Raw genomic sequence first — 22,826 nt, 5'->3', positions numbered from 1 at the left:
CAATTTCTCTGCTCTGATATTGCCATAATAGAGCCTGGGCATCGACTGCCACTAGTGATGCCAAAATCCCTCGGGAGCAGACAGCTCCATCTGGCAGCTTTTTCTGCTGTCATTTGGGGTTATCTGCTTGGTCATCTCATGTTGGCCCTCCCTGCGGACACTGACTTATTGCCAAAATCCACACGCTGATAGTTTAAGACTTTATTTCAGCCTACACTTCAGTCACTTGAGACATCCTGTGGGGTTTAAGCCAGGATGAGTAACTTGTATGTCTCTGCATCCTGCCTCTGCTCTGGCACAGTGTCTATGAAAACATCTCTCCTCTCAGAAGATGTGGCCCTGGGGCATGCACAGCCTGAGGACAGCAGATCTGGCATGCTGGCAGGATGACTGCAGCTCCTCCATGCTGAGTCATGTTCCCCCTTCTCCAAACAGCAGGGCATTTGGGTTATTCCCGGCCAGGAGCACAGGGCAGGAAGAGTTACATCTCTGAACACGTAACTTCCACTCTGTATTTGGATGCAAACACATCCAGCTATACTGCTACCAGGCAGGTAAACAGGACTGCATTTTAGCTTTCCCCAGAGATCCTGGATCACCAGAGCTCCTCTTGTCAAGCATCTCCCTTCCTCTCTCCCCTGCTCCTCCTTGTTTCTCACCCACTGCTCCAAGGCCTCGTGTGTAGGTTTGCTTTTGAGCAGCTGTACTTCGTTACTGGTTTTGTTGTGATAGCACCCAAAGCCCTGGCCACAGACAAGGTCTCTGTGGTCACAAACTGCTTCACTGGGTTTTCATTTCCAGGACTCATCTGGGTACTGGGGGGCTGAGTGATCTGCAGGGTTTTGGAAAGAAACACAGTCATAAACCCCAGGACAACCCCAGCCTTTTCTGCATTTTACACAAGCTTCACAAAAGCTGTGTCAGATGAAATTATTTATAGTCCTGGGCACTGCTCACTTCTGGTTTGGACCTAGTCCTCCCCATTTTCCTCTGCCCTGACATTTGGTGGTTTGAGCACAGTTTAAGAGCCAGAGACTTCTGATCTAACTGCGCCACGCACCCCTTGTGTGGCCCTGTGCAAAGCCGCGGACCTCTCCTGCGTCAGCCTCCTCATCTGCAAAAGGAGTGCAGCCCTGCTCACCTCCATCCTCTGAGAGTGAAAAAATCAATTAATTTACATTTGGGATACACTTTCGATGCTTCACAGAGCACGGAGTGCTTCATAAGTGCTAAATGTGGCTGGGATGCTTAGGAGCATCTACAGAGCTTGTGCACGGGGCTGTTACTTAAAAGTCTTTGGGAAAGAGGAAAAGGTGATAAACACGCAGCAAAAAGCAACCTCTTCTTGGAAAGAAAACAACACACTGAGTGAAGGACAACTTTCCCAGGGCAGCAACTAAGCTGGAAGTGCTGGTTTGGGGACTTTTAGCCAAAAAGCTGCCTTACCCCCAGACTGTGGGCATAAACAGGGAGCTTGCACAGGTACAAATTAGTCCTGTGTCTGGAGGCCTGAGGAGGAACTGAAGAGGCTAAGAGGCTCTGGGGCTGCCCAGGAGATTCTGAGTGTACCTGGAACAGGGATGGGGTGCACCCCTCACCCATGGCAGAGCAGCAGACTCAGATTTCATGCAGGCTATAATTTTGCCTGCTGCTGCCACTAGATCCTAATAACCAAACCAAGAAGGGAATTTTTACGCCATCCAAGGCATTCCTGATCCCCCTCCGCATCTAGTGAAAACTTAATAGCGTGAGAAAATGCCTTCCTGTAGCTTATTGTAAACCACATGCAGAACAGGAGCAGATGGAGGGGCCTGTCCTCGCCCAGTGGAGGGGCTCCGTCAGGAAGTTCCCTGCCAAGGGATGGGAGCAGCAAGGAATGGCACCTTTGCAGGGTGCAGTATTCAATCAATGAGGGTGAAGCCAGCAGAAATTGCAGAGGCTGTGGGATAATAACTCTTGCTGCTTGGAGGAATGTAAGTAAAAGGAGAGGGAGAGCTGCTTTTCCTAAGCCTTTCCCCCATACAGATGGAAGCAGTTAAGATTCCTGCAGGAGCCAGGAGCAGCAAAGTTAACACATCTGGAAGTTTCCTGATGCCTGAAGTCAGGCCATGGTGAACAATGCTCACTGGGCTGAGCAGGCTCTGCTCGGCTGCTTTTATTGCACTTGGACTCATTTCAAGCTCTGGTCCGTGATTAATTGCACTTTTAAAAATAAAGTTCAAAACACTTCCCAGGAAGTTTGGGGAAGGCAGAGTGCTTCAGTGGCACCAGGAGCTCAGTGCTCAGTGCAGTTTCGTTACAGCAGCCCCAGATACAGCTTGCATTAGCCACAGCTTCATTTGACATGGGATCTTGTAACCCCATTCCATCGTGGAGAGGGTGTCTGGCCTCCCAAGCCTCTCCAACACCTGCCCAACATGGTAGGGTTGCAGCAGGTGTTAGCCACGCTCTCCACCCATCTTGTTTGTGCAGTTAAGTCTGGGGCCAGGCTAGGACTGTAGATGTCCTCTGCCCCATGAAAATTAAAGAAAGGAGGAGCCTTGCCCCATCCCAGTGTGCTTCTGCCCATCTGTCCCAGGGCCTCACTCTAACTCACAACTAAAAAAAAAGATAATCTTTTGGGGGTGGGAGGGAAGGGCATAATTAGAAAAGCACATTCTTGGGATGCAAAAGACATTTCAGAGGACTGAAGCTAGGTCCTTGTTGCCATATAATGATGGTGGAGAGGCCAGAGGCAAGACTGAGAAAAGGAGAACAGTGGGTACTTTTCATTTCATACTAGGATGGAAGTAGGCTCGATCTCTTTGCTATAAAAACAAGTGTATATTTGTGATAGAGAAGTGGCCAGCTGCTCTAATAGTGGTGGAGGTGTACAAATTAGACTGCCTGAGAGGAACCGGTGCGAATTGAATGGAGACCTGGAAGCCACGGTCATGGTAACTCATTAATACCTAACAAAAGGGTCTGTGAAAGGCTGTTGCACGTCCTACAGCCCCTCCAGGGCATCTCTCGCATGAGATAGTGAGAACTAAAACTCACACATCCACAACAAGATTACTTGGAGCCAGTCACTCACAGGCACAAGGGATGCCCAAGGCTGTTTAACACTCTGTTAGCACGCAAAGTTGCTCCAGGAGCCAGTGAATACCTGTCAGCTCTTTGCAAATGTCCTCTTCACTGCAAAAGACAGAGGTTGCTTTTTGTACAAAGGTCAGCAGAGTAAACAACGAAAGATGTGCTGAACTGCTGGAAAATTTTGCAGGCAGGCGGCAAGGAGAGCAGGGAGCCACCGGCACCATGGACTTGCCTTGGCAGTCTCTGCCATCAACATAGCCCTGCACACTTGGGCTTTCGGGTTGGGTTGTGCCCACACAACACAAAACCCGTGGAGCCCTGCAACCACGAGGCACTGCTGCACACCATGCACTGAGGGGAACAGAGGCTGCACGTGTGTGAACCACACAGGAGATGGGTCATCCTGTGGGCTTGTGGCGGGCTCTCACTATCCCTGGGCTTCTGGCATTTACCTCCCATTATCAGGTATGTCTGAAAAAACACCCAGATCGGTAGCCATCAAAATGGGTGCGCTGTAGGTTTATTTTACAGCACGTCTGGAGTGCTCCTCCCTTTCTCCTCCGCCCCCTTCGCTTCCTCTATTAAACTGTCTTTGCATCTTGTCTCATGTTAGGACCTGATCTGGAAAATGATTTAACTGCTTGCTTAATTTAATACACTGCAAGTCATTGTGTTGCAATCACAGCTGGCTGCATGGAGAGCTCACCCCGTGTGCCGGCACTGGCAGCAGGGCCTGCTCCGGAATGCTGAGACAGGGACTGAGCCTCCCCTGCAGGAGCTGGGCTGGGGAGCTCTTCCAGGCTGCTGCCTCCAGTGCTTTTTGGCTGCATCAACACCTAGTGAGTGATTTGGCTGGGGCACTCTGGGCCGCTATTTGCCATGCTGCTGTAGTATTTTGGGGTTTCTTTGCACCTCAGGTCTCTTTTGTAATCTCAGTTTGGCTCGTCCTGGAGCTCTGCTCCGATGTTACAGGGCATGGAGCACCCCGGGGCTGGGTGTGGGGTCGGTGTCCTGGCAGGTTCCTGCATGTCAGTGCAGCTGACTGAAATTCCACGGGGAGCACACAGCAGGCTGTGAGGTCACTGCTTGAAACAACAGCTTCCTCATTACAGAGTAGGGTTTTTTTCACCTATTTACCCATCATGCATGGATGCCTTCTGAGGTGAGGTCTGGAGCGTATGGGCCCTTAGACAGGCAGCACTCCTTCAGAAATGCTCTTCTGCTGCAAAGGGTTCAGATGCAGGGACTCATAGAGGGACTTCTAGAACCATAGAATCACAGAACTGTTTGGGTTGGGAGGAACCTTAAAGATCATTCAATTCCAGGTGTCTTGCCATGGGCAGGGACACCTTTCACTACAGCAGCTTGCTGAAAGCCCAATTCAACCTAACCTTGAATATTTCCAGTTCAAAATTTACCCAGTTCAGCACCACTGAAGGGTCTGTCTCCCGTTACCCTGAAAATCCTCAGGGTGGATTTTTTCTGTTTGTCCAGCATCAGGGTCGCACTGCTGAGGGATGCTCACTGGCAGGTACCTGCCGTGTGTAACTACAGCACCATGCACTGCTGTGGATGCTACCACAGTGCTGGTAATCATGACAAAAATAACACCAGGGGCTGCTCTGAACCCAGGGTGCTCAGCTGTTAGCTTAGTTTGCTCTATGCTTTATCTCTTGTGTACTCTTTCCTTTACCCACAGCCCTGAAGGCATGAGTCTCTGTAGATTGAGGCTATATTGTATGCTCTTTTACATATATATCAAATAATAAATTAACAAGAAAGGGATTTTCCTGAGACAGATCAAGCTTCTTACCAGAGGCATGTATCAGAAATCACTGTACACATGTAAAATTGCGGGTGGAGCAAGCCCGCACATGGAAATACTGCTCTTCACAAGCAAGAAATTACCATGCTGTTTTGTTTTTCTGTTTCGCTTTCCTCCTAGGAATTTCTTTCTGCTTCCATGCTTTATCTTCTGACCGAATTTCATAGTGCATGGAGTAGAGGAATGTGCGTGGGAAACACTTGGCTGGCCGGGCTGTGTCTCCACCGCACACCCTCCGCTCCCACCGCCCAAGCGCGAAGCCCTTCCCAGCACTCACCGAAGTCGCTGTCACGCATTTCACCCGTGAGTCACTAATGTGCCTGATGTTCATGCTGCAGCTTGTAAGCGGTTAGTGCTTGTTCACACAGCTTTTTTTTTTCCTTTCCGCTGGTCCTTCTGATTCAGCTGATTTAGATGGCTGATGGCCTCCTCGCTTGCTCATGCTGCCGTTAGTCACAGACCAGCTCTGGGCTCACCAGCCGCCCAGGGGTGGGGAAAGGACAAGTGGATGGAGGCCAGTGTTTGGTAATCAGGGATGGGCAGGTGATTTCATGGCACCTCAAAAGAAAGCTTAAGCCTTGCTGGTACCATCTGCCTAAGCATTTCACACAGGAGGTGCTAAAAAGGGATCCCGGAGCTTTAGGGATAAGTGTGAGCTGGAAGTGAGCACCAACAAACCAGGGAAACAGGCTCTGCTGCCTCTGTTGGCAGGTGAGCAGCTACTGAGAAGTGTTCATGCAACTCTGAGAAATAAAGGTCTGCTGCTTAGGCTGACTGGAGAGAGCTGCTTCCTCCCCAGTCATATTGTGGCCTTCAGATGTATGGGGCTGGCATGACTGTGGCTATCCATGGCATGAGAATACACCATTCCAGGTCTGTGTTCTGCGGGCTGGCTGCTGCAGTGGAGAGAAGACAGGCAGCAGAGTTTGTTTGGTCTCTCACTGGGGCTCGTATGGGCAGAAGTGGTTATTGAGTGGTGGCATCCCTTTCTCCAGCAGGGATGCAATGGCCCAGAGGAGAGTCCTGGAATGGATGGAACAAACTGGCAGCATTGCCCTTTGCAATGGTTTGTACCTCTGCGACTCACTGTGCCACAGGGGAGTTTCTCTGTATTTTACCAATTTCAGGGCATCTGGGAGCCCTGAATCAGCAGCAGGGACTGCCTGCATGCACACAAGGCCATGCTGGGAGGGCTCTATGTTGGCCACTGATGACCCTAAAATTTCCCCCCTGGCATCTGTTAAAGTTTTTCTTGTTTTCAGGAAGGTCTGCTGCCTTCTTACCGACAGCAGTGAGAGCCCTCCACCACAGCACACAGAAATGAGATACCCTGACCACATGCTTGCTTTTTTCCTTTCCTCATGTTTACCTGGGATTGCAGCCAGATGGGCACTGGAAGCTGGTTTCTGGGAGCAGAATTTTGGACAGTGATAATCTAATCTGACCTCCTGTGTAACCCAGGTCAGGGAGTTTAACATGGTAATTCCTGCACGGGAAGGAATTATTCTTCCTGGCTGTGCCATGAACCCTGCTCAGCTCAGCAATTTGTGGTTGAATTAGGTATATCCACTCTTGGGTCTGAGGAAACAATGAATTTTTGAGTTTTTGTCTCCCTTGGTGGATATAGATCTGGTTTATTCCATTAGATTTTCTTCCCAGACACATTCAATAGAAGTTCTACAGTTGAATGAGATTAGAGGAATGAGACACCCCCCCACCATAATAGAGGTGTAAGTTGGATGTGTACAAATATATTATGCCACTAATACTTGCACCTTGAAAATTCTGGAGTAAAAAGGGTGATTATTACAATTGTGGTGATCTCCTGCAGATGACTGTGAGTTATTTGTTCACATAGTTGTGATTCAGAAGCTGTAGGAGCTGGGTGCAAATAATACAGAAGGAAGTTTATGACTTCCTCCTCCACTTCACTCCTCTGACCCTGCTTCTCTCCTGCCTCCACTTCTGATATTATTTTGGTTATATGAAGACTTGCAAGGGGATGATGGCTATGTTTCATGGGGTACCCACTTGTGAAAACTGAGTCATGTTCTCCCACAAGAAGAGATTTTATCAGAGCGTCTCATCTCTTGCATAATATGAGAAAGAAAGACAAATAAGTTGGAGAAAGAAGGCTAAGTGTTGAAAGCCTCAGAGATCTCAATCTGACCCCACCACTCATTAAATGACCAAAGGGAGATCACTCTCAGTCTTTCCAGCAGAAAGCTGCTCCAGAAACTGCTCCTTGCCTGCCTCTCAAGATAAATGAGTTCATATGGAAATATATTGCTTGGAGTATGCAGCCATTTGTGCATTTTTTTGTATTTATCTACACACATACTTACTTGAATAATACATACAAACAGATCCCTGCATATACCTGAGCTACTTCAGTTTGAACTCGGAGCTGTCAGTGCTCATAGCTTCCAGAAGAGGTGATATATATGTGTATATATATGTTTATACACACAGCTTTCCCTGTTTTCCCTGCCAAAGACAGGAATCCCTGTGCCTTTGAGCAGCATGGAACAAGCATTTCCATCATGTTGGGACTGGCTAAACCGGAGAGAGGTGCAGACATAAAACAAAGCTATCCTGGTTGGGAAGGAGGAAAAATATCTAATTAACCAAATATACACCCAGGACCTTAGTACAGCTGTGCTCCCTTTTTGTGCCACTGGGAGAATTTAATCCGTAGAGGGAGTTGATTTATTTTCTTCTGGTCTTTTCTAGCTGCAGATTCTGTCACTCTGCAAAAAACTCCTTCTTGCCCATAAAACTCTGTCTTCATTTTACCTAGTGGATTAGCACTGTTCAGTCTGTGGCCTTTTGCATCTGTGCAGCCATCTGAGAAAATAAGCCTTTTGCCAGATAGCTTAAATTAATAAAGCTGAATTTTTCCTTCCACCAAGGCCAGCAAACTGAAAAAGGCAGAAGCCCTCCAGAGTGATTTTAAACATACAGGTCAAAGGGAGAGAAAGACAGAGGAGAAAGGCCTGTACAAAAGTCAGGTGAGGAACGAATGACAGATGTGTTTGCATTTGTTGTCTTGTTCCTTCTTCTAATTCTTCATCCCATTTCCTTTTCCATGGGTGAGTGAGGTAAGTGGGTCTCAGGTTGTCTGTGTTTAGTGGAGTACAAGGAAATCCTGTTGCAAAGCACATCACTTATGGCACAGTTTGGTGGTGTAGGTTTTACAACATTCAGGGAAGGAAGATCTTTTCATTGGCAGCTGAAACATCCTACATAAAACAAGGCTGTGCCTTCTCCCTGCAGTCACTGCTTGTGGCTCACTGAATAAGAAGCTCTCTTTAAAAAGATACACTCAGCCTGGAGACTAGTGATCATCTGGAATGGATGGAAATCAAAACAAGGCTCTCAGTTTTGTTTTTTTTTCCTCTTGGCACCTGATGAATTTTCCCCATGTAGAATAATTTGGAGCCAGGATTTTTTTTCTAGAGCTCCAAGATCGTTACTTTGCCTGTTCACACACTTTCTTTTTCTAACAGAGTTTTATTTTTCAAACCAATTTTTCATCAGACCAGTAAGTGAGGAGCTTGTGGAGACCTGCTCACATGTGAACCTGGAGAGTGGAGGGGAAAACCCAAACCAGTATTGCTGCATCACTAATGGTGCAGAGGCTCAGATAACAATTATGGCTGCTGGATATTTAGGCTCTGCATTTAACCCACCTTTCCTAGCTACCTTTGCAGCTCACGTTTAAACAACAAGCACTTTCTCTTTCCCAAGGCTTTTCCTTAATTGGATTTTTGTTGTGCTTTTTTCTCCTCTGTGGCTTAAGAAACTGTAAAAAAATAGCTTAGAGGAACCAAAAAGAATCAGCACTTTAATTTCAGGCAGGAATTACACAGCTTTCCTAAAAAGTCATTTTGCTTCTTGCTTACAGGATGGGAAGGGAAGGCATTTTGTTCTGCACAAGTTGGTGATGATCCTGAAATGCAAGTTTAAATCCGCAACTGCATTTAAATCAGCATTTACGGTAAAGGGAAGGGCTTTGGGTAGGTGATGACTTTTATACTCTTTGCCCTGTACCTTTTCCTGTGGTCTGCTGGTCCCACAGGGTAGCAGAGCTGGGCCTGGCACAGAGGCTGCTTGACTCCTGTTCCCAGTGGCTGAACCATGCCTGTCCATAATAACTCCACTACTGTGGGTTAAACTGAGGACTTCACACCAGGCTGTGTAGTCCTTTGTCTCATGAACAGCCATGTCACCTGGAGCAGAGGGCACAGCCCTGCCCAGGAGGGGAGGGTGAGCACACCACTGACTAAAACCCCTTTATCCACAGCATCACTGAAAGCATCCCCACTGAAAATAAAAACATCCTCTTCTGCCCCAGCACAGCTGAAGGGGTGCAGCAGAAGGTGATAGCAAACTGGGTAGGATGCCCACCAAGAGCCCTTCAGAAGCCAAACAAGCAGTGCACAGGGGCTCACTGCTTTTCCCGTAGATCCCCGCAATAACCTTTCAGTCAAGAAATATATTTCAAATAATATGGTGGGCAACTCGATACTGGCAATGAGGGAATTGAAAAATATTTTGCACCTCATTGCATAGCAAGATTTCTCAGTACAGAGCTATAAACTGCTCACACTGTGCTCTGGAGTGATCAGTCTCCACGGCAGTATATCCTACAGAGGTTTTTCAATAAAATTAAGGATTTAACCTTCTTCAAGAGAACTACTGACAGGTGCTGTGTGTATTCCTGCCCCTGCAAGATTTTCATGCTCTTGTGTCCTAATAGACTCACAAATGTATACAAACATTGATCCTCATAGCACAAATGCTGCTGAAAATTCAAGAGCAGTGCTTGTTTTGCCATTGTATAGTTTTGCCAGTTTTCAAAATGCACTGGACACCAATTGCCAGCTTCTTTGAAGAAGCATTCACTCACAGGCCTTTAGTCAGAAATGCTGCAGATTTGGTGATTAAGGGATGGTGAGTTTTTTCTCAAGCCACACCAGTCACTGTGATGGCAGCTGAGTTCAGACCTGAACTCCTGATTTGGGGGGTGTAGCAGTACCCCTCTGAATAAATAACAACACTCAGTGGGCATCCTGAAGTCACTGAGTGCTAGAGAGCTTTCTTCTTCTCTCCAGAAGATTGCAGCATCAGGTTGTGTCAGAGCTGCAGCTGCTGCCAGGGATAGGACTGCTGCCAGACATCTGGAGACATGCTGATTTCTACTCTGCTTTTCTGGACTTTGTGGCCTTATAAAAGAAGCAATCAACTGTCTTTCATAAGAACACGGCTTTGCATTGTTGCAGCGTTTTTCACTTCCAAATCATTTTACAAACATTCAGTGGTGTGTCACAACACACCTCCAGTGGGCTATGGATATGCTTTATCTTAATTTTGTAGTTGTATTTAATCAAACAAACAGGAAACTAGTTTCTTGTCAATCTTCATTTTGTGGCCCTCAGGCTAGACCCACAGGCACAGTCCTGTCCTCTGTCTGTCTTGGGGTTGGTCTATAATCAGCCTGGGATGGCATTGCTGCAGAAAAACAGCCCAGAGAATGATCTGAGGGCAAGTTACCAATGCCAACACCAGGCCTAGAGTGACTGAATGTCATTGTTTTACTTCCAAGTGTAGATGTTTAAGATCTTGGGTATTTGCAATCTTCTCCTCCCAGTCTGTTCTAGACAGTGAATAACATTTTGTAACCACAGCTCATCCTCTCTGACCAAAGGGCTTGTTTTAAAGGCATCCATTCCCTCCAGTTTATAGCCACACAAGCCAACAGAAAATGACCCAGTGATAAAATGTGGTTGTATAAATCTCTCCCAAAACATATTTTCATTATCCATTAACTGCTTGTAGTCAACAGTGAAGAACAGGTAATAGATATCAGGAAAACAGCAGCAGGATGGGTGAATGCTGATCCTGGAGAAGACCAAAAGACCCCATAAGCTGCCAGCATGCTGCTGGGAACCTGGTGCTCCTGTCCCTTCAGTCAGAACAGATTTTACACTCCCCAGGGGACCTAAATAATACTTAGTGATGACGCTGTGTATTCTTTTTTCCCATCCTGCATCAGCGTATTCACACATCCATATGATAAGCTTTTAAAACTGTAGTTCTTTTAATTTTAGTGAATAAAACATACACAAATACCTATAAAATATGTACAGGCTGCCAAGAGAAGTTGTGGATGCCACATTCCTGGAAGTGCTCAAGGCCAGTTTGGATGGGTTTTTGAGCACCCTGGGATAGTGGAAGTTGTTCCTGCCCATGGTGGGAGTGTTGGAACTGGATGATCTCTAAAGCCCCTGTCAACCCAAACCATTCTAGAATTCTATGATTCTGTGATAACCATCAGACCACTGTCTGAAGCTTCCAAACAACCTTATTTTTGATCGAGTGTATTCACTTGTTACGTGATGATGCACTGAGATTTTAATTGTGGTTAGAAAGCTAAATAAGTCACGAAGGCTACAGCTTTGAGACTCATCTCTGTTGCTCAGACCTCCTGGTCAGGATACAGTTCAGCAAAACATGCCATGCTTATTTTCAGACTGTATTTTTCAGAGTCTCTGTGTAATTAAAAAGGCTGCAAAAAAACCCCTGACTGTTCAAGGAGGGCAAACTCGTGGAAGCTGGAGTGCTTGGTCTCTGTGACTCACATGTCAATAGCCTTTTAACATGAGAGTTTGACAAAGGCCAATGACTCACTTCAGAGGAAAATCCCACCATGGGATGGTAGTTCCTGATTCTCAAAGACTCTTTAAACTAAGCATCATGGTGCATCTGCTGAGAGGTTAAACCCATGAATACTGCTCAGGTTTCTATTTAACATTTAGAGGCCAAATATCACATCTGAAAACACTGCTCTTGTCCTTGCCCCTCTACCAGACTCCACAATTAACCCATCCATATGTGTTTGTAAAGCACAGTAAGACAAATAAAGGCTGAATTTCCTAAACCGTGACCACAGCATATGAACTTATAGACATAAGCAGAAAACTTCTCCACATCAATGGATTTCTTGCTTGTCTGGATCACTTGCATGTCTGTGTTTCCTGTTGCTATTAAGAATTACGGCTGTAATCCTACAGGAATGGTTCTTTAGTTTTTAAAGTGCAGCTAACCATCAGGCAGGCAAGATAGCGCAAGCCACAAGGACTGAGCTCGTCTGTGATCTCACCGCATTACACAATACTGTGAGGAGCCCCAGTGGTGTAACATTGCACAGAACAAGCTCCAAGGAGTTTGGGGGTTAGAGACAGTCCTGAAGAATTATTTTGTGTCATGGGAGAGAGAAATGGGAATGAGCGGGATTTCAAAGTCCAGATTACCATTAGGCCAGCAAAACACATTCCTGTAGTCTGCAAGTATACAAAGACATCATAGCTGGCTCATTTCCTTCCCTCTTGCCTGTAGCAGCCACAGCTCCAGACCTACTTTATTTGCACTGCATCAATGTGTCAATAAAATGTGGCTGTGGGGCCTCATCCTCACCCAGTAGGTGTGAGGTAGCTCTGTGTGAACACCAGCCAGGGCTCAGGCTGGCAGCTCTATCCTGGGCAGGGAAACATTATTTCCATTACATTATCTCTTTTGTATATTGGCTTTTCTTTTTTCCCTTGAAGGTATTTATATTTAAACCATAAAGTATGATCAGATTCAAACTTGTTCTGGACTAGCTCTCCTCAAACGGGTTTGTATTTTAAGTTTCTTTTCAATTTTCCCATGACATTGATATGTCTGCTTGTAGGGAAGCACAGTGATAGGCAGGCTGGGCTTAAATCCACCAAATTCTATTTGGATTTATATTATCACTGAACTCCTGCCAGGGGCTGAGGCAATGGCAGGCTGAAGGCTGAGGGAAGAGCTGAGGACCCAGGGGAGATGGGGTCACTCTGGAAGAGCAAGAGAGAAAACAGAGGTCTGAAAAACAGGGGTCCTACCCTAAAACCCGGAAGGTGTAGAAGGAAAAAGAGCTGTTAACCTACCCCTTGCAGGGATTGCTGTCCAAGGCACACAGGAGATATTTTGCTCTCCAAGCCTTTGCTGGTCCTTGTGTTTCAGAGCTTCTCTTCTTTTTCAGGGCTGACCCCTGGATCCCCTCCCTGCTGCTGAGGGTGGAGCAGACTTGGATGCCCTGGATGTCTGCACTTACTTCTGCTGCCTCTGTGTATCATGGCAGGGGAGGGGGGTTATGCCATTTTACTGGATTTTGGATGATACCTCATATGTTTACTGGACTTTGCCCTCAGCTGTGGTGAACACAGCCTTTAAAAGAAACTTCAGACCCATGTGAGTGCTCAGTGCTTTACAGAACTTTCATGTTTCCCAAAATGCATCCTAATGTCCATTCTATTCCTTCCTGGGAGCCTTCGTGCAACAACCTCCTGCAGTTGTTTTAGTTATCTGTATACTTTTCTCCTTGAATCAGATGACTTCTCCCTTCCTAGACAGGTTACACAAAGTATTACCCAGACACCATGAGTCCTTCCGCCCCCAGCAATTGCCACACAGCTCCTTGCTGAGCCTCTCTTTCCATAAATAATACATGCCCAGATTTCTTAAATTCTTAGTCATCTTCCTTGATTCAGATACATGTCAATGACCTCTGTTATGACAAACAAGTACATCTGCAGCTGGAATCCCATTTAATGACTTTTTTCTCTTATTATAGAAATATATACTGTAGTCCTTCATGGGTGGAGCAGGGAAATTACCATAATGGTTTCTGCGCCCCGTTAGCAGCTTTGACCTGGTTTAACATAGGCTGGCTCACATCACCTCTTACTCAATGTTTTCCATGGATGAAGTGCAGACAAGCCACATACAAGGAGCTCTTGGATCTGTGTCACATGTGATGAGACAGGAGAGGATGGAGGGGGTTCATGCCAACTAACTGAGATGCTCTAGCTGAACTCCTAATTACCCAGTCTCTATCCACTTGGTTTAATCCAATCCCCTTGTCTCTGTCAGAGTGACATGTTTGTTTTTCCCACATTGCTCCCTACAAATGCTGGTACAAGAACAGCTTCACCATAAATGCGGCGAGTGGAGCAAAGACATCATCTTCTCAGCATGGATCATCTTTATGGGTGTGGTAACAGAAGTGAGATTCCCACGCTCAGCCCAATGAAATCCAGTGGAAACAATGAGACCAGAAGCAGAAGCACATAAGATTGATTCCAGTTTAACCAGTAAAGTATCTGTTACCAGTTAGCAGTTCATTTTTCTCCACAGAACACTTTCTTCCAGAAGAGGATCTCCTTTATGTCCATATTGACTTTGTCTCCAAAATGTCTCTCTCCCCGTGGAAAGGCAAACTGTCTCATGCTGCTTTTTATGGCAAGTAATACACACATCCATAAGAAGGAATGGATGCTTTCCCCACCTTTTTTACCCCTATAGCATACGAGGACCAAAGCCTCCTCCCTGTGCTGTCACATTTGCCATGCAGTACTGCTGTGCTGCTAAGCGGGGGGCCTGCTTTTCCAAATTTCTCCATTCCAGAGATCTGCTACTTTCTCATGTCCTGACCTGCTCTGTTTCCACATACATAAACATCCTCCTTCTCCCACCCTCTCAGTGGGGGTAGCTCATGGCCCTGCCACACTCCTGTGTTTCTCCTATGAGGAGACACTCTCCATCCTCTTTACAGCCACTCCATAAGTACTGGAACACTGTGATGAGCTTTCCCCTAAGCCTTCTCTTCTCCAAGGAGAAGGGACCTAACTCCTTCAGTCTTCCTGCCAAACCCCCGTGTTCAGAGAATGTCCTGCCAGACATACCATGTTTATACAGGATCTCCTTGCACAGCCCATATTTACTGCCTGTGACCCTGCCATTCTCCCATGTTTACATTCCATGGCCCCTATTTACATACTGTGACATCCTAGGCCCTGCTGCTTGTCCGTGTTTTAGTCTCCCAACATCTGTCTCTCACTGCACCTTTGCTCTTGGGTTCAAAGTGTAAAATGAAATGCAGTCACATAAGCAGAAGATTAAAAAACCACAAGCGAAACAAGGCACCTAAATCCTTGCGTACTTCTGCTGAGGTCCTTGATAGGAATTGATCCTTCCATCCCCCTTGATATGCAGCCAGTGGACGCTTTGAATTGTGTGGGATGCAGAGATCAAAACATGCACATTTAATGAGCTCATTTCCAACAATATTTTGAAGTTGTCTTTTTCTGGTCTGTCTCCTAAATTCTCTCTGGCTATACTTTGCATTTCCCTCATTAGAAACGTGCTCTTCCAGTCAGGCTGCTGACATTGCAGAGAAAGCTGCTGCCTTCGATTGGAAGCTGAAACATAATTTGGGGTGCCTAAACTTACACACACAGAGTTCAAACTCTCAAACATCAATTGAACTTTTTAACCCAAGTAGCTCACTAAAATTCAGGATTTTGTAAAAGAAATCCAGTTACAGAGAGAAAGCTGGAGATGAGTTCAAACATTTTTAGACAGCTGCTTTGTCACAAGAAAGTACAAAGTCCTACTTTCCTGAAGACAGTAGCAGCAACTTCATGCAGAACTGGCTTTCTTTGAATCACAGTTCCCAAACTATGTGAGCTTTTCCCAGGTTTTCTCTCCTGCACACTGCCCAGCAACACATCTTTGATTTTGCAGGCTGTCTGCCTGCCTTTCCTGCAGCTTCAGAGCTGGGTGTCTGCTCCTCAGCCATGGGCTCACCCACTGCTCTGTTTGCACATCCAGACTCCACATGATCCACGGAAAAATGTCCTCACTGGGATCTATCAAATTCCTAGGTTATCAGTGCCTTTCTCTGTGCTTACTTTGGGCTTTTGAGGCTCCTGGTTTCCTAAAAGACCTCTCACAGTTAAATTAAACAAAGGCTAGGGAAATGTACTAGTTTGAAAACAAACTAGTGGGAGACACCAAGTCAGAATAACAATTTAATAGGGAAATAAAATAAGGAAAAACAAAAACCAAAAATAAAGGCAGAAAACACTGGGTTAAACTGATAGAGTCAGGATACAACCAGACACCCTGTTAATCAGGGCTGTGGCTGAAGTCCTCTGAAGCAGTGATCCTGTAGAAAAAGGGTCTGCTCTTCCTCAGAAGGTCCAGTGGTGGCTGTGTAGCTCCTGTCCTCTGGAGATCCAGTGGAAAGGTTGTCTCTGGTGTTCAGAATCTCAGATTATATCCACGATGGGATGCTTGGTTCCTCCCTCTGGGTGGAGCATCTCACAGTGGGGTAATGAGTCATGAGGCAAAGTGTTGATTAGGCTCATTAACAGAAGATGGTCTGGAGGGAGTTACCTCTGAGTCATGTGGCAGGACAATGATGGGCAATTAACAGAAAGATAGTCTGGGGGGAGGAGGCAAGGAAACACTGCCCCACCTGGTTTCAGCTGTTGGGGAAGATGAAACAGGAAAACCTTGTAAATATGATTGCCTGACAAAAGATTTTGGGAATATGAAAACTACAGGCAACATCGAAATGAAAGCCACTTTTGAAATACCAGATCTTAGTTACTGAACAACTAGAAAACAATGGTATGGCCACTGAAGATAATCCCCTCTTGATTGAACAATACCCTCTGCTTGCAAGCGGGTCCAAGGGTCAGAGCAAACCCTACTAGCTCAGCAGAAGGGGTCCAAAGAGTAGTTTTTAGAAGTTAAGATGTAACACTCTATGGTAATATAAGAACTCTTATAGGCTGTATGTAAATGCTATAGGATTTGTATCTTGTATTAGATTGGTTAGTGACAATTAGAATATTCAGTACAGAAGATGATTTATTGTATTGTAACCAGGACTTCAGACACTTCTATTCATTCTCACTTCCATTCCTCTCTTCCACTTCTACTCTTGCTCTTACTCTTGCTCTTACACCCTCTCTCTCTCTCTCACCTGCTTGCTCTCTAGGGCCTGCTCAGAGCTGAGTCTACCAGCTCTGAGCAGTGCCCCAATACCCACGCCTTTACAATAAACCGACTGTGTCCCAAGACCTGCCTATAGAGATCTCTCCGTCTCCGTCCCGACCGAACCCGCACTTAACCTACATCAGCAGCTCCTGAGGATGGTAATAGAATACACTGCAACCCAGGACAGGAAGATACGCTGCCCAGGAGCTTTTGCTCAGCCTCCATCACAGCTTTCTGGTTTCACAGCCAGGCTGACATCCCCTTCCCTGTGCTGGTGACCCACTGGAGAGGCTTCAGCCAAGTGTCCTCCAATATCCTGTTAGCCTGGGGTCAGTGCCAACCCTTCCAGAGCTGCCAGACCAGGCTCTCCTATACCTGCTTCTCTGCTCTCAGCCTGACTACTTTGAGGCTACTCACACAAGTGGCAGATCTGACACAAGCCTCCCATAAAAGGGCTGGACCAGCATGGGACCAAACAGTTTCTGCTGCCAGTGTGGTGGCTGGGAGGGATGCCCACAGCCCCGGGCACTCCAGGAGCACAAAACGTCAGATTTCAATCAGCACCGAGCTCTGGCTGTAATGAGGATGTTGGCCTGCACTTAAAAAAAGCTTGAACTCATCAACACTTGGAGTGTTGTGCTGTCAGGCTCAATTAATATTGTTATGCATTGTCCTGCTATGTGACCCAACTCACAAATTGTTTCTTTCCATCCCACAACGGTTTGCAGACAGAAATAAGCCCAATTCATGAGTGTATGAAAGGCATATGCGCAGTGGCTTCATGCATGCCATGGCTCACGGATATCCCGTGCTGTCCATCAGCAGTCCAGTGAGAGCTGCTGTCCCATTATACACAGCAACAGTACTCTCCAAACTGCAGTAAGGAATTAGAACTTAATGGAACCACACACTTCCCCTCCTCAGAGCCCTGCAGCTCACGTGTGGCTGCTCAGGTGTGCAGTGCTCACTGGATGAGCACACCACAGGTTATGATTTCTGATACTGCAGCACACGTGCTGTTAGAAGAGTGCCTTTTGTTTCCTCAAAATTCACCTGGTTACAGTGTGCAGCCATAGCTTTTATTATCCCTTTCTTTTTTTCAGGTTTCAGTTTTGCAAAACAAATGCATATACTGTAGTCAAACTCCCGTCACTCTTGTTTTTGATAATTTGAGGAGGCTGAGTCTGTATTTCTCATTAGAAGTGTTTTGCTCGGCTAATTCCCATGACACTTTTCTTGACTTCTCCAGTTTGCCAGAGTACTTTAAAAAGGGCACCAGATCTGCAAGAATTTTTTTTCAGGATCAGCTTTAGACAACTAGAGAGGCAAAATATCTTCTCTGCTGCTACTAAACAACTTCCTTGCTTGTACAGACAGAAATTGCTTTATCATTTTCTGTCACTGTGGGAGTTCATACTGTGTTGCTTGACAGATAGGATCCCTCAATCCTTCCGGTGTAATGGCTTTTCAGAGGCAGCCTCACTCTGCAGATGGTCAGCGTCCTTTGCTATGAAATCTGTCATTTTCCATCTCTCTAATTTAAAACACAGGTTGTTCGAATCGGCTCAATTTAGCTCTCTCTCCAGATGATTCTGGATGACAGCTTTATCGTCATCATTATTTATCATTCTGTCAAACTTTGTGTCACCTACAGCAATATCTCGGCAGCTTTTCTTGTATTTGCTCCCAGAACAGTGTAGAAAATTTTGAGTAGCATTGAGTATACACTGATCCCTGCAGTTCATCATTAGATGATTCCCCACTGACAGTCACTGTTTGAGACCTATCAATTAGCATGTTCACAGTCCAATTAATGTGTGCTTTACTGGCAGTGTGTGCTGGTCTTTATAATAGCAATGCTACAGGAGCACCAAGCTCTGAAAAGGCCTGTTTACCACCACCACTCAGCTGTTCAGTCTCGCCAATAATTAAATGAAACTAGTCTGAATAAGACAGTGAACCATGAATTATGTTCTTATTGGTGCCTTCTTTGTGAAATAAATCTTGCTAATGGAATTATTCCCATTACCTTGGCTGTGAGTGGTGGGATACCTGGCCTGTAGTAATGCAAATAATCTTGATTTCCATGTGTGACTGCCTTAACATGGGACCATTTCTTCCCTCTTGAACTATCCAGGTTTTCCAATGTATCATCAGTGCACTAAGTCTCCCTCCCCTAACTCCTCTGTGGCTCTAGAGTTCAAGTTACCTGGACCCACTGATTCTCTGACAAGTTCACCATTGTGCTGTTAATGGACCAGGAAGCCATAGAAACCCTCTGTTCTCTCTCTTGCCAGTACAGAAATACTAACTGAATGGTTCTGCTTTCTTCAGCGGATCTCCCAAAAGGAGGTTTCTGATTGCAATTTTACAAGGAAGTTTCACAGTCTGGTCCCTGTGCCAAGCTCCCTGTTTATGTAGGCTGTTTTTGTCTGGCTCAGCTCTATCTGGGTATAAGGATGTTGGCAAACAGGACTGGCAGAGACTTGCTGTGATATAATCTTGTGGCCTTATGATATAGTCCCTTTCACAAACTGTTTAAGCTTAGAACTGACTGGACTGTTTGTTTCTCTGGGAAAGGCTCAGAGAGTGACATTCCTCTGGAAAAAACTTCTTTCCAATTTCCAGCCTAACCTTATTCATGGCTAGCTTATAAATAATTTGCTGCACCAACATTTTCCTTTTCCTTAAGCATCTTTTCTATGTTTCACATGTATTCTCATGTTGTGTAACAGCCATATTATACAACACAATCTTGGATGTGATTGTTTAAGGAGCCAAGGTATTTTTGTTTCTCCATGTATAATAGACTCCCAGTTCTTCCAGCCATTCAAGCTACTCTTCTCTGAGCTTGCTCCAGTTTGAATCCATCTTTCCTTACTTTAGGATGACCAAATGAGGTCTTATTGAGGCTTTGCACAACAATACTGATATTTCCTTTTTTTTTTTTTTTGCTGGAGATACTTCACTTGATGCGCCCCTCCCTCTTGAATGCCTTATTTCACGCATTCTTGCTTCTTCTTATGGGATGGAGACACCGAGGAAATGGCAAGAAAAGTAAAAATAAAAGTACCTATAAAATAAATCACAGACTGTGATTTCCAAATTCTCCACAGTATTTTAGGGTTGTAATGTGACTTTCATGGGTTTCTCAGCTCTAGTGCAGTTTCCTGTAGTGCTTAGGTGGGTGATGTACCTGTGACCCTTACATCCAAATTCTGACAAACCCCTACCTGCACATTTAGGTCCTTAAAACACCTGACCTTAAGCACATGGAGTACCTCTTAAAAAGGATTCACTTAAAATCACTTAAATACATTTTAAGCAATTCGCTCAGAGGTCATACAGTGGGCATGGTGTGCAGCTCTGAGAGCAGTGTAGATGGGATGTGTCAGTAGTGACTAATCATGGCTGTATGGAAAGTCTCCAAAGTATTTGGTTAAAAAAGGAACAGTAGAATTTTCCTTAAACAGTCTTATACCAGGAAAAACTAACAGCAGTTTTTCCTAGAAGATTGAAAGATAATTCACTGACAGACCTTGATACAGAAAAGGAACATGTGTAGGATCCCCGGTCTTCTCACTTGTATCTCCTCTGGGGGTTGAGTGACCAATATTTTTATGGTATTGGCTGTGCTCTTTTTATGTCCTGCTTATTACTTTACAGGTTACAGAATATTGTCCTTTCTGCCATCCATGAAGGATCCAGCTTCCCACACACAGAAAGGGAATACCCAAAAAGGCCAGCAGGGAGGAGAGGAGGCAGAGAATGGTCGCTACATGAGGAAGATCCATGTGTGCCTCAATTCATCTACCACTAGAGGTAACTGAGGATTTGGAGATACATGTCTGTAAAATCATGAAGAGGGCCAGCTGAGAAGAACTACCTGCTTTTACTGTCACTACAAGATGAAAACAAAGATAAGAGATGCAAATTCAAAACTCACAGAATGAAATGCTTCTTTACACAGTGCCTGAGCCCGTAAGCTATAGGCATGTGTAGGCTGATAGAGTACATGGGGCAAGTGTCATGCTACATTTGCATTTTCCTTATATTTTTCCCTAGGTGTCCATTTTTGATCCCTGTTGGCAACATGATTTTTGGCTGGCTGAGCCTTCGGTTGGAGCTGACACGAATGTTTTCTATCTTTGTGCAGAGTAGGTGCATGTCTGCTCAGTTTCACCAGCACTGCACCGTCAAACACAGGCTCTTGACCTACTTCCTTATGGTACTGCAAGGATGGGGAAGCAGGAGAGAGGTTTCAGTGGAACTGTTCTTGTTCCTGGCTTCTGTCCTTGGCAAATCTATATTGCAGCAGGCCTGAGATCAACTGCATCTCTGATCACAACGGGTTTGCATTGCTATTAATCGTTTTCTCCTGCTTGACAGTAGTGTGCCATGGTGGCTGCCCCTCATCTATGACAGCACGGCTTTATGTTACAAATAAAGTCATTTTGGGAGGAGTTGGTGTTTAAAATAGTGCTCCTGCTTTGCTTTCTCCTCCACCCTTGGCTGCACAGTCTCTTCCCACCTCTCCTCTGCTTTGCCACTCGTCTTACTCTACAGTAAGCTGATTCAGGGATTCAGTCTCCTAGAAATTGTTTCTTATATTGTGGGGTTATGGTTCCCAAGGGTTAGCACCGCAGCATGGTTCACAATGAGGTCAGGGTACTGTTACTGGCCCAAGGGAACACTGGGAGGGGATAGGAAAGGGGAACAGGAATACGCTTTTCATGAACCACTCTTAGATTCTGCATCATGAACCCTTTATCGTAGAGAACTCTGAATCTGCCTGGATAGAAAGTTTACACTTCTGTCCATATCAATTCACTGTGGAGACAAATTTGTATATTATAGTCCTCTGAAAGATGGTTTTTCTTAAAAAAATTGACATTGTCCCGTGTTTTCGTCTCAGGCATTAATTTCTTGGAAACAAAAACCATTGTTAGTCACGTCTGCATGAAAGACATATTAAAATATGACTGTTGGGGATAAAATAATTAACCAGTAATTAAATTTATGGCAGTATTTTTCAAAACAGAAAATCAAAACTGTGCTTGCATTACAATATTGATATAAAGCCTCCACTCTAATAATGTTAGGTATCTAATAGCAATTTCAAGCATTTAATTAGACTAATTCTTCAGGTTAATACATCATCTTGCACTTCAAATTATCTTTATGCTCTTTACAAATAGCTAATAATTAAGCCTTATGTTACTCCTGCCAAGTCAGTTAATAGTATTATACCAGGGATATGAAGTCCAAAGGGGTTTGACTGTTTCCCCTCCTGTCATGCTTCCCTGAGGAGGCAAAGGTTCGCTCCAACCTTATGTTCCTCTGCCTGGTGCTGAAGCTAGATGACAGGGACCTGGGCCCTAGAGGAAGGTGACCAAATTATGCCAAAAGAGTCAATGGTAACAATCTGGGAGTGCTTGGAGTCAAGTGGGAAATAGGTTGGAACAGTTTATATTTGGGATTCCAGTCACCTGGAGGTGGACACTGCTGGGACTCGATGCATTTCAGAAACATCTGGGTACTTTTAGCTGGTGTAAGACAGAAAAGGGGAGCGGCAGGAAGAGCAAACAGCACAGGGCAATGCCAGGATTGCTGGTGATGGTCTCCGTGATGGACTCAGACAGAACCAGGGTGTGATGAACGGGCAGGTGGCTGCCAATGCTGCCAGCCTGGCATAGGCACCAGCTTGGTGATATGCTCCAGGACATACCTGTTCCCTTGCCAGCCAGGAAAAGCTTTACATGGGACTATGAATGTGGTTCCCTACATGGGTTGTTCCTTATCATCAACCATTTCTCACATTTCTCCTGGGTTCCCTCCTCTTGCCCAGTAGCCTCCTCTCAAGCCACTCTCTGCTTAAGGGGATGGTCATTTTCTGGCCCTTGCACAAGGCACAAAGGCCAGAGAAGTCCAGAGAAGACACAGTGGCTTCCTCATCACCTGAATGAGTGCAGAAACACCACAGCTTGTGGAGAACTCCCAGAAAGGAGTAATCAGTCTAGGTCTGACCTTGTCCTCACCATGGGCAGATGGA

The 22,826-nt window shown here is 45.5% G+C and overlaps 1 long non-coding RNA gene across 1 annotated transcript; it reads left to right on the top strand.

Annotated features, from left to right (window-relative positions):
- Positions 1–3,119: 3,119 nt before the first annotated feature.
- LOC121666963 lies at positions 3,120–13,512 on the top strand. Its single transcript, XR_006016855.1, has 4 exons — positions 3,120–3,540; positions 5,021–5,203; positions 8,808–8,919; positions 12,969–13,512. It is a non-coding gene; the product is annotated as an uncharacterized LOC121666963 (long non-coding RNA).
- The last annotated feature ends 9,314 nt before the right edge of the window (positions 13,513–22,826 follow it).

Source organism: Corvus kubaryi, unplaced genomic scaffold (genome assembly GCF_017639235.1).
Source record: "Corvus kubaryi isolate FWS band 111438036 unplaced genomic scaffold, C.kubaryi_AGA036_p1.0 37354, whole genome shotgun sequence".
NCBI classification, from domain to species: Eukaryota; Metazoa; Chordata; class Aves; order Passeriformes; family Corvidae; genus Corvus; species Corvus kubaryi.
This window is presented reverse-complemented; position numbering and strand designations above follow the sequence as displayed.